This window comes from Camelina sativa, chromosome 16 (assembly GCF_030686135.1).
Source record: "Camelina sativa cultivar CO46 ecotype springtype chromosome 16, ASM3068613v1".
Lineage (NCBI taxonomy): Eukaryota > Viridiplantae > Streptophyta > Magnoliopsida > Brassicales > Brassicaceae > Camelina > Camelina sativa.
Window position 1 is genome coordinate 15,755,524 of NC_141895.1, and position 8,662 is coordinate 15,764,185.

The following is an 8,662-nucleotide window of genomic DNA, read 5'->3' on the forward strand; positions in this document are numbered from 1 at the left end:
ACTCTTTAAAAATTTGGTGTTATTGGTTGTGGATTTGTAAAAAGTTATCTAAAATCTTGATAAATCTAGTGTTATTGGATTAAGAGTTCTATGATACTGTGTGTTGTTTGGTTGTTTGTTTTGGTTGTTTGTGAGTTTTTCGTAGCTCCTGAGGCTTGGATTCGTTCCTGGGATTGTGTGGGACAAAGAGGAGAAGTTTGGAGGCGAGATTCGGAGGTTCTGTTCGAAGGAAATGACTGCTCGACAGTGGTGTCGGTCGACACCAACGCGAGGACGGCTCGGAAACTTAGCGAGTGTCGGTCGACACCATGTGGAGGTGTCGGTCGACACCGTTAGGGTTTCGGGGGTGTCGAGCAGGTGTCGGTCGACACCCAAGTGGTGTTGGTCGACACCATATGTCCAGTGTCGGTCGACACCTTCTGGTATCGGTCGACACCTTCTAGTATCGGTCGACACTATTCTGACAGTAACCGGATCGTGTCGGGTCACTTGTTCATGTCCCTGGTTTGTTTTATTGTTGTTGTTTGTGACATGAGAGATCTTATTGCTTGTGTGTATAGCCCAGTAGATGGGAGGATTGTCTCACTGAGTATTTATCAAATACTCATGCATCTCAATTTGTGTTTGTGGTGCAGGTAAAGACAAAGTGTGATAGTGGAATCAAGGCAATGAAGAGGAAGATGTTCAAGGGACTCGATTGGATGTTGTCTGGCATTGCTAGGTTGCTAGAGTTGGGTCTTTAGAACTTATTAGGTTTCCAGTTCCTTGGTTTTCTGTTGTTTGACATTGAAATGGTTAGGATTGGTTGTTGGTTATTCTATTATGGATTAATATTGGATTATTGGTTCAATTGGTTATTTAATTGGTATTGTTATTCCGCTGTTGTTTGTGATTGTGGTTAGATGGCTAGTGGGTATGAGACCACTAGTCATAGTTATTTATATTATTATTATTTATTATTAAAAAAAAATGGGTCAGGTCATTTCAGTTTGGTATCAGAGCCCTTACGGTTCTAGGTTTGGGTTCACTAGGTTTTTGTTGTGTTGTCTGGGATTGCATGTCTTGATTGATTATGTGAGTTAGTCAATTGTGTGTGGCATGGAGTCCTAGAACATCTTCTCCGAGCCTACATTGTGATTCCACGGTGAGTTTTGTTTTTGTGTTCTGTTTATTGTGTGCTTAGCCTTCTGCTCATGGTAGTGCAGATGGTTAGAGAGGATGCTGTTTCTGGTCATGGTCGTGGACGCGGACGTGGTCATGGTAGGGGCAGAGTCCCAGTGGTTAGTGAGACTGCAGACTAGAGTGAGACAACAGAGGGTGTCGGTGAGTCGCAGGGTGTCAAGGGGGATTCCATGAGTGTGGCCGGAGGGGCGGTGTTGATGCTCCAGTAGCCGGTGATGTTTGGGCCCCAGGTGCGGGTGTCCCAGTGGGTGGAGTCCCGGGTGTCGACCTTTCGGGTTTGCTGGCACAGTTGTTGGAGTGGTTGCCACCTGTGGCACCGGCACCGGCTCAGGTAGTGCCACCAGTGGTGGCTGCGGATGTGGGGGTCCATTCTTGTTATATCAGCATTCTGACAGAGATGGGCCGTATTGGTACCAAGCGGTTTTTGGGAGATACAAATCCTACCGCTGCGGATTCGTGGAGGAGGAGTGTGGAACGTAACTTCCATACTCTGAGGTGTCCTGAGGGATTTTGGGTGGACATTGGGGTCCACTATTTGTCTGGTGATGCTCAGTTGTGGTGGAGTTCTGCGGCAGCCAGGAGAGTGCAGAGGGAGATGTCTTGGGCTGACTTCGTCTTGGAGTTCAACCGCAAGTATTTCCCAAGGGAGGCACTGGATAGGTTGGAGGTGCAGTTCCTTCAGCTAGCTCAGGGGACTCGGTCAGTGCGGGAGGTTGACTTGGACTTCAGTCGAATTCTGAGGTACGGGGTCGAGATTTGGAGTTTGAGGAGGCTCATATCAGGAGGTTCTTGAGGGCCCTACGTGATGACTTGAGGGTTCACTATAGGGGCGGAGTTATGCTTCGCGTGTTGAGCTGGTCGAGACTGCAGCAGGGATTGAGGAGGATATCCGGGCACAGTCAATGGCGGCTAGCCCAGCAGTCCAACCTAGTAGGGCTCATCATCAGTGAGGTTCTAGCAAGGGCGGTAATCCTGCGCAGGGAACAAAGAGGAAATGGGAGGCTAGGCATACGTCGAGTGGTGTGAGTTGCTTCAGGTGTGGGAGCAAGGATCACAAGATTGTTAGCTGTCCCAAGAGGAGAGCCCCGTCGACAGCAGATCTTGTGTGCTACTATTGCAGGGAGCCAGGGCACATCAAGCCCTATTGTCCCAAGTTGCAGCCGGTAGCAGTGGCGGCGTTGCAGCAGGTGCAGCCGGGAGCGCAACAGGTGGCACGGATTGAGCAGGCGTCACGGGTTTACACGACTGTGGAGACTGGTGGGACCATTGTCGGGGCGATCACAGGTATAATCTCTGATACTTTGTCTTTGTGAATTCTTACTAAGTTCGGATTTTATGTTGTCTTGTGATACAATCTTAGGTTCTCAACACATGAGGTTTGTGTAAGGACCTTGTTGGTGGGCGGGTTTAAGTCCCACGTTATGTTTGATTCTGGAGCTACTCATAGCTTCATTACCCCGGAGTGTGCAGAGAGTGCGGGTATCGTGGGGGATCCCAGAGAGCGTACAAGAGTTGTCAGGGTTGTTGGAGGCAAGTTTATGAGGGTCATTGGTAGAGCGAGGGGTATCGAGATTCAGATTGCGGGATAGTCTTGGCCTGCGGATTTGCTTATCAGCCCATTGAAGTTGTATGACGTTATCTTGGGGATGGACTGGTTGCATCGGCATATGGTTCATCGGGATTGTCATCGAGTTAGAGTGGAGTTTGAGCGTTCAGGAGGGAAGTTGGTTTATAAGGGGATTAGACCGACTTCGGGGAGTCTCGTGATCTCAGCCATTCAGGTTGGGAAGATGATCGAGAAGGACCGTGAGGCTTATTTGGTTACTATATCTATGCTAGAGTCAGTGAGGGAGTCTACGGTTAGCGGTATTCAGGTTGTAGAGGAGTTTGAGGACGTGTTCCAGTCGTTGCCAGGATTATCACCTTCTCGGTCTGATCCTTTTACGATTGAACTGGAACCAGGGATGACACCATTATCCAAGGCTCCTTACAGGATGGCTCCAGCAGAGATGGCAGAGCTGAAGAAGCAGCTAGAGGATTTGTTGAGCAAGAGATTCATCCGTCCTAGTGTATCACCGTGGGGAGCGCCGGTGTTATTCGTTAAGAAGAAGGATGGGAGTTTCCGCTTGTGTATTGATTACAGAGGTCTCAACCGGGTCACTGTGAAGAAGAAGTACCCTCTTCCGAGGATCGATGAGTTGTTAGATCAGTTGAGAGGTGCTACTTGGTTCTCCAAGATAGATCTGGTGTCGGGTTATCATCAGATCCCGATAGATGAGGCGGATGTGAGGAAGACTGCTTTCAGGATGAGGTACGGGCATTATGAGTTTGTGGTGATGCCTTTTGGGTTGACTAACGCACCAGCTGCGTTTATGAGATTGATGAACAGCGTGTTCCAGGAGTTTCTGGACGTGTCTGTCATCATTTTCATCGATGATGTCCTGGTTTATTCTAAGAGTCCTGAAAAACATGCAGTGCATTTGAGGGCAGTTCTGGAGAAGCTACGGGAGCAGAAGTTTTTTGCTAAGTTGAGCAAGTGTAGTTTCTGGCAGCGTGAGATGGGTTTTCTGGGTCACATTGTGTCTACAGATGGGGTTTCTGTAGATCCGGAGAAGATTCAGGCTATCAGGGATTGGCCTAGACCGCAGAATACCACAGATATTAGGAGTTTTCTCGGGTTGGCAGGGTATTACAGGAGATTTGTGCAGGGGTTTGCGAGCAGAGCACGACCTATGACTAAGTTGACAGGGAAGGATGTTCCTTTTGTTTGGTCACAGGAGTGTGAGGAGGGCTTTGCAAGCCTGAAGGAGATGTTGACTACTGCTCCGGTGTTGGCCTTGCCTGAGCAGGGAGAACCCTATGTGGTTTATACAGATGCATCTAGAGTGGGTTTGGGATGTGTGTTGATGCAGCATGGGAAGGTGATTGCCTATGCTTCGCGGCAGTTGTGGAAGCCTGAGGACAACTATCCTACTCATGACTTGGAGATGGGTGTTGTAGTTTTTGCCCTGAAGATTTGGAGATCTTATCTTTATGGTGCAAAAATACATGTGTTTACATATCATAAGAGCCTGAAGTATATATTCACTCAGCCCGAGCTGAACTTAAAGCAGAGGCGGTTGGCTCAGGAGTCGGATTTGGGGCTGGTGAATGCCTGAAAGGATGTTGACTCGGAGTATCAAGTTTCGGCTAATGGTACTATTCTGGTGCATGGGCGGATCTATGTGCCCAAGGATGAGGAGTTGAGGCAGGAGATTCTGAGAGAGGATCATGAGAGCATGTTCTCTATTTATCCAGGAGCGACTAAGATGTACCGTGATCTCAAGAGGTACTATAACTGGGTCGGGATAAAGAAGGACATGGCTATTTGGGTTGCGAGGTGCGATGTGTGTCAGCTAGTAAAGGCTGATCATCAGGTACCAGGTGGATTACTGAAGAGTCTTCCCATTCCAGAGTGGAAGTGGAATATGATTACTATGGACTTTGTGGTGGGTTTGCCAGTGGCCAGGACGTTTGATGCTATTTGGGTCATTGTGGACCGGTTGACTAAGTAGGCACAATGTCTGTCTATTAAGAAGACTGATGGAGCAGTAGTGTTGGCTAAGAAGTATGTGAAGGAGATAGGCAGGTTGCATGGAGTGCCAGCGAGCATAGTGTCTGATAGGGATTCCAAGTTCACTTCGGTGTTCTGGAAGGCATTTCAGGCAGAGATGGGCATCAAGGTGCATATGAGTACAGCTTATCATCCCCAGACAGATGGACAGTCAGAGAGGACGATCCAGACGTTGGAGGATTTGCTGAGGAAGTGTGTGTTGGATTGGGGTGGCCATTGGGCAGATCACTTGAGCTTGGTAGAGTTTCTTATAACAACAGTTACCAGGCGAGTATTAGCATGACTCCTTATGAGGCTTTGTATGGGAGGTCGTGTCGTACACCGTTATGCTGGGCTCAGGTGGGAGAGAGGAGCTTGTACGGGGCAGATTTTATTCAGGAGACCTCGGAGAAGATTCGGGTTCTCAAGCTGAACATGAAGGAAGCTCAGGATCGGCAAAGGAGTTATGCCGATAGGAGGAGGAGAGATCTTGAGTTTTAGGTTGGAGATAGAGTGTACCTTAAGATGGCCATGTTGCAGGGTCCGAACAGGTCATTGAGTGAGACTAAGTTGAGTCCAAGGTATATGGGTCCGTTCAGAGTGATTGAGCGAGTTGGACCAGTGGCATATAGGCTGGAGTTACCTGAGGTTATGCGTGCATTCCATAAGGTTTTCCATGTGTCTATGTTGCGGAAGTGTCTCCGTGAGGATGACCAGTTGTTGGCTAAGATCCCTGAGGATCTTCAGTCCAACATGACCTTGGAGGCGAGACCAGTGAGGGTTCTCGAAAGGAGGATCAAGGAACTTCGAAAGAAGAAGATTCCTTTGATGAGAGTCCTGTGGGACTGTGATGGTGAGGAGGAGCAGACTTGGGAGCCTTAGGCGAGGATGAAGGCAAGGTTTAAGAAGTGGTATGAGAAGCAAGCCACGACTTAAGCTTGCCTAGCCTGGCCCCATCTGTAGTCCGTGGCTGGAGCGGGAATGAAGTATTTCAGCTCATCTCTCTTGTTACTCGGTCGCTTGAGGTGGTTTGTTGTGCGACTCAGTAACAAGATGAGGTGGTTTTTGGGGTACAAAATTTCCGCAAGGCAGTGTTTTGGAGGAAAGTTTCCTGAATTAGAAGTTTCTATAAGTGGAAAGTTTCGAGATGTGGTAAGTGCTAAAAAATGGAAAGTTTTATGTGAGTTAGAATTTGTCCATTTTTGGTGGCGGATAGCCTAGGAGATGGCTTGTGTGGCCTTTGTGGAGGGCTGTTTAGCCGTTGTGTGGCCTTCGTGGCGGGCTGTTTAACTGTTGTTTGGCCTTCGTGGCGGGCTGTTTAGCCATTGTGTGGCCTTGGTGGCGGTCCTGTTAGGACATTTGTTTGGCCTTTGTGGCGGTCCTATTTAGGACATTTGTTTGGCCTTTGAGGCGGTCCTGTTTAGGACATTTGTTTCGCTTTTGTGGCGGCCCGTGGGGCAGTGAGATGATCCTTGTGTGGTCATGGGGTATTCCAGTGAGGGGATATGTGGTTGGTAGGACATTGTGTTGTCTTACGCGAGCCACGGTAAGGGAACCTGGTTAGGAATAAGCTCAGACGCGTTCAGAATTGTTTGCTCGCGACTCTTGGGGGACTTCGGTTCTCCTAGTACCGCCATATTCCAAGACTTTGTGGCTTGGGAGTGTGGTTGGTATATCGACTTCGGATGACAATTCGAAGGCGCGCTGTAGGGTGACGACCAGAGAGACGAATATTGGATTTCTCCTTATACATTATGGCATGCGGGTTTAGGGCCGATGAGGAGCCAACATTATGGCATGCAGACTTAGTTCTGATGAAGAGCCAATAAAAACTCAAGGTTTAGGCCTATGAGGCAAGGAAAGTCCAAAAGTCGAGAGAAAATAACGTCTGGAGCGTGAGTCTATCACCTAGAGTTGACCTTTCGTATATCAGTCGGAGGAGTGCGGGCCGTGGAGTCGGTAGCACATGAGTCCTTAACTGGGTTTTGTTCGAGATTCGAGGACGAATTTATTTTGGTGGGGGATAATTGTAACGCCCGCAAACCAAAACTTTGCGTTTTGGGGGTGGGTGTCGATCGACACTCATGTGGTGTCGGTCGACACCACTTATTTCTGGTTCGACCAGATTGATTTAATTATTGATTTGGACCGGTTTGGTTTAGGAAAAACCATTGAACCGAGATATTTAAGTGGGAAAACGACCTAGGTCGTGTTTTATTGTTGTCTTGGTCGCCGTTTGTTGTTTTTGAGAGAGAAAGAGGAGAAAACAATTTCTAAGAGTTCTTGTGAGAGTTTGTGAGTTTTGAAGGCGTTTTTGGAGAGATCTTGCTGTGAGAGTGAAGATCCAAGGTTAGGAACGTGGTGGAAGGTTTCTGTGGTGGTAGCTTCATCTTTTGGGCTTAGATCTCATTGTTGGCTAAGGTGAGTGCATGACCATGGCTTATCTAAGCTAAGATCTCTGTTTATGTGATATTGTGTGTTGTTTGGTTGTTTGTTTTGGTGTTTTGTGAGTTTTTCGTAGCTCCTAAGGCTTGGATTCGTTCCTGGGATTGTGTGGGACGAAGAGAAGAAGTTTGGAGGCGAGATTCGGAGGTTCTGTTCGAAGGAAATCACTGCTCGACAGCGAGGACGGCTCAGGAACTTAGCGAGTGTCGGTTGACACCATATGGAGGTGTCGGTCGACATCGTTAGGGTTTTGGGGATGTCGAGCAGGTGTCGGTCGACACCCAAGTGGTGGTTGTCGACACCAGATGTCCAGTGTCGATCGACAACTTCTGGTATCGGTCGACACCATTCTGACAGTAACCGGATCGTGTCGGGTCACTTGTTCATGTTCCTGGTTTGTTTTATTGTTGTTGTTTGTGGCATGAGAGATCTTATTGCTTGTGTGTATAGCCCAATAGATGGGAGGATTGCCTCACTGAGTATTTATCAAATACTCATGCATCTCAATTTGTGTTTGTGGTGTAGGTAAAGGCAAAGTGTGATCGTGGAATCAAGGCAATGAAGATGAAGATGTTCTAGGGACTCGATTGGATGTTGTATGGCATTGCTAGGTTGTTAGAGTTGGGTCTTTAGAACTTATTAGGTTGTCGGTTCCTTGGTTTCTTGTTGTTTGACATTGAAATGGTTAGGATTAGTTGTTGGTTATTCTATTATGGATTAATATTGGATTATTGGTTCTGTTGGTTATTTAATTGGTATTGTTATTCTGCTGTTGTTTGTGATTGTGGTTAGGTGGGTAGTGGGTATGGGATCACTAGTCATAGTTATTTATATTATTATCATTTATTATTAAAAAAAAAAACGGGTCAGGTCGTTTCACAGTGTTACATGACTGTTGACAAACAATTTATATGCATCTGTAATTATATTTGCAGACCTTGAGACCTTTTTGCTTTGAGACCTTTTTGTTCTTCTTGTCTACCCATAAGGCATCAACTTTTCATCAATCTGTAATCATCAATACCATAAAAGTACTATGTTTCTATCCAGAGCTTGACACATGATCAAAAGGTCAATTAAACCCAATGTGTACTCCACCACGATCTAGTGGTATCGTTGTAACACTTCATGATCGAATCCACAGAGTCCAAACAATTGCACTATGAAACTATGATGATCAATATAGCTAAGACAAAAGAGGAAGTTTGTGAAGCAAGTAATAATTAAACAAACGGAAAGTAAATAATTTTTTTCTAAATCAAAAAGAAAATATTGGGCACAGGGAATCTATGGGGAATATAATCTCGGACTAAGTTGGTTAGATGGGAATGCATTAGACTTCGTTCTAGAACTCAAATCACGGTTGTAAAGCTAACCTACTTTCGCAGCGTTAACTATCTATGCAATGAATTCACTAAACCCTAAATCGTCGTTTGGATCTAG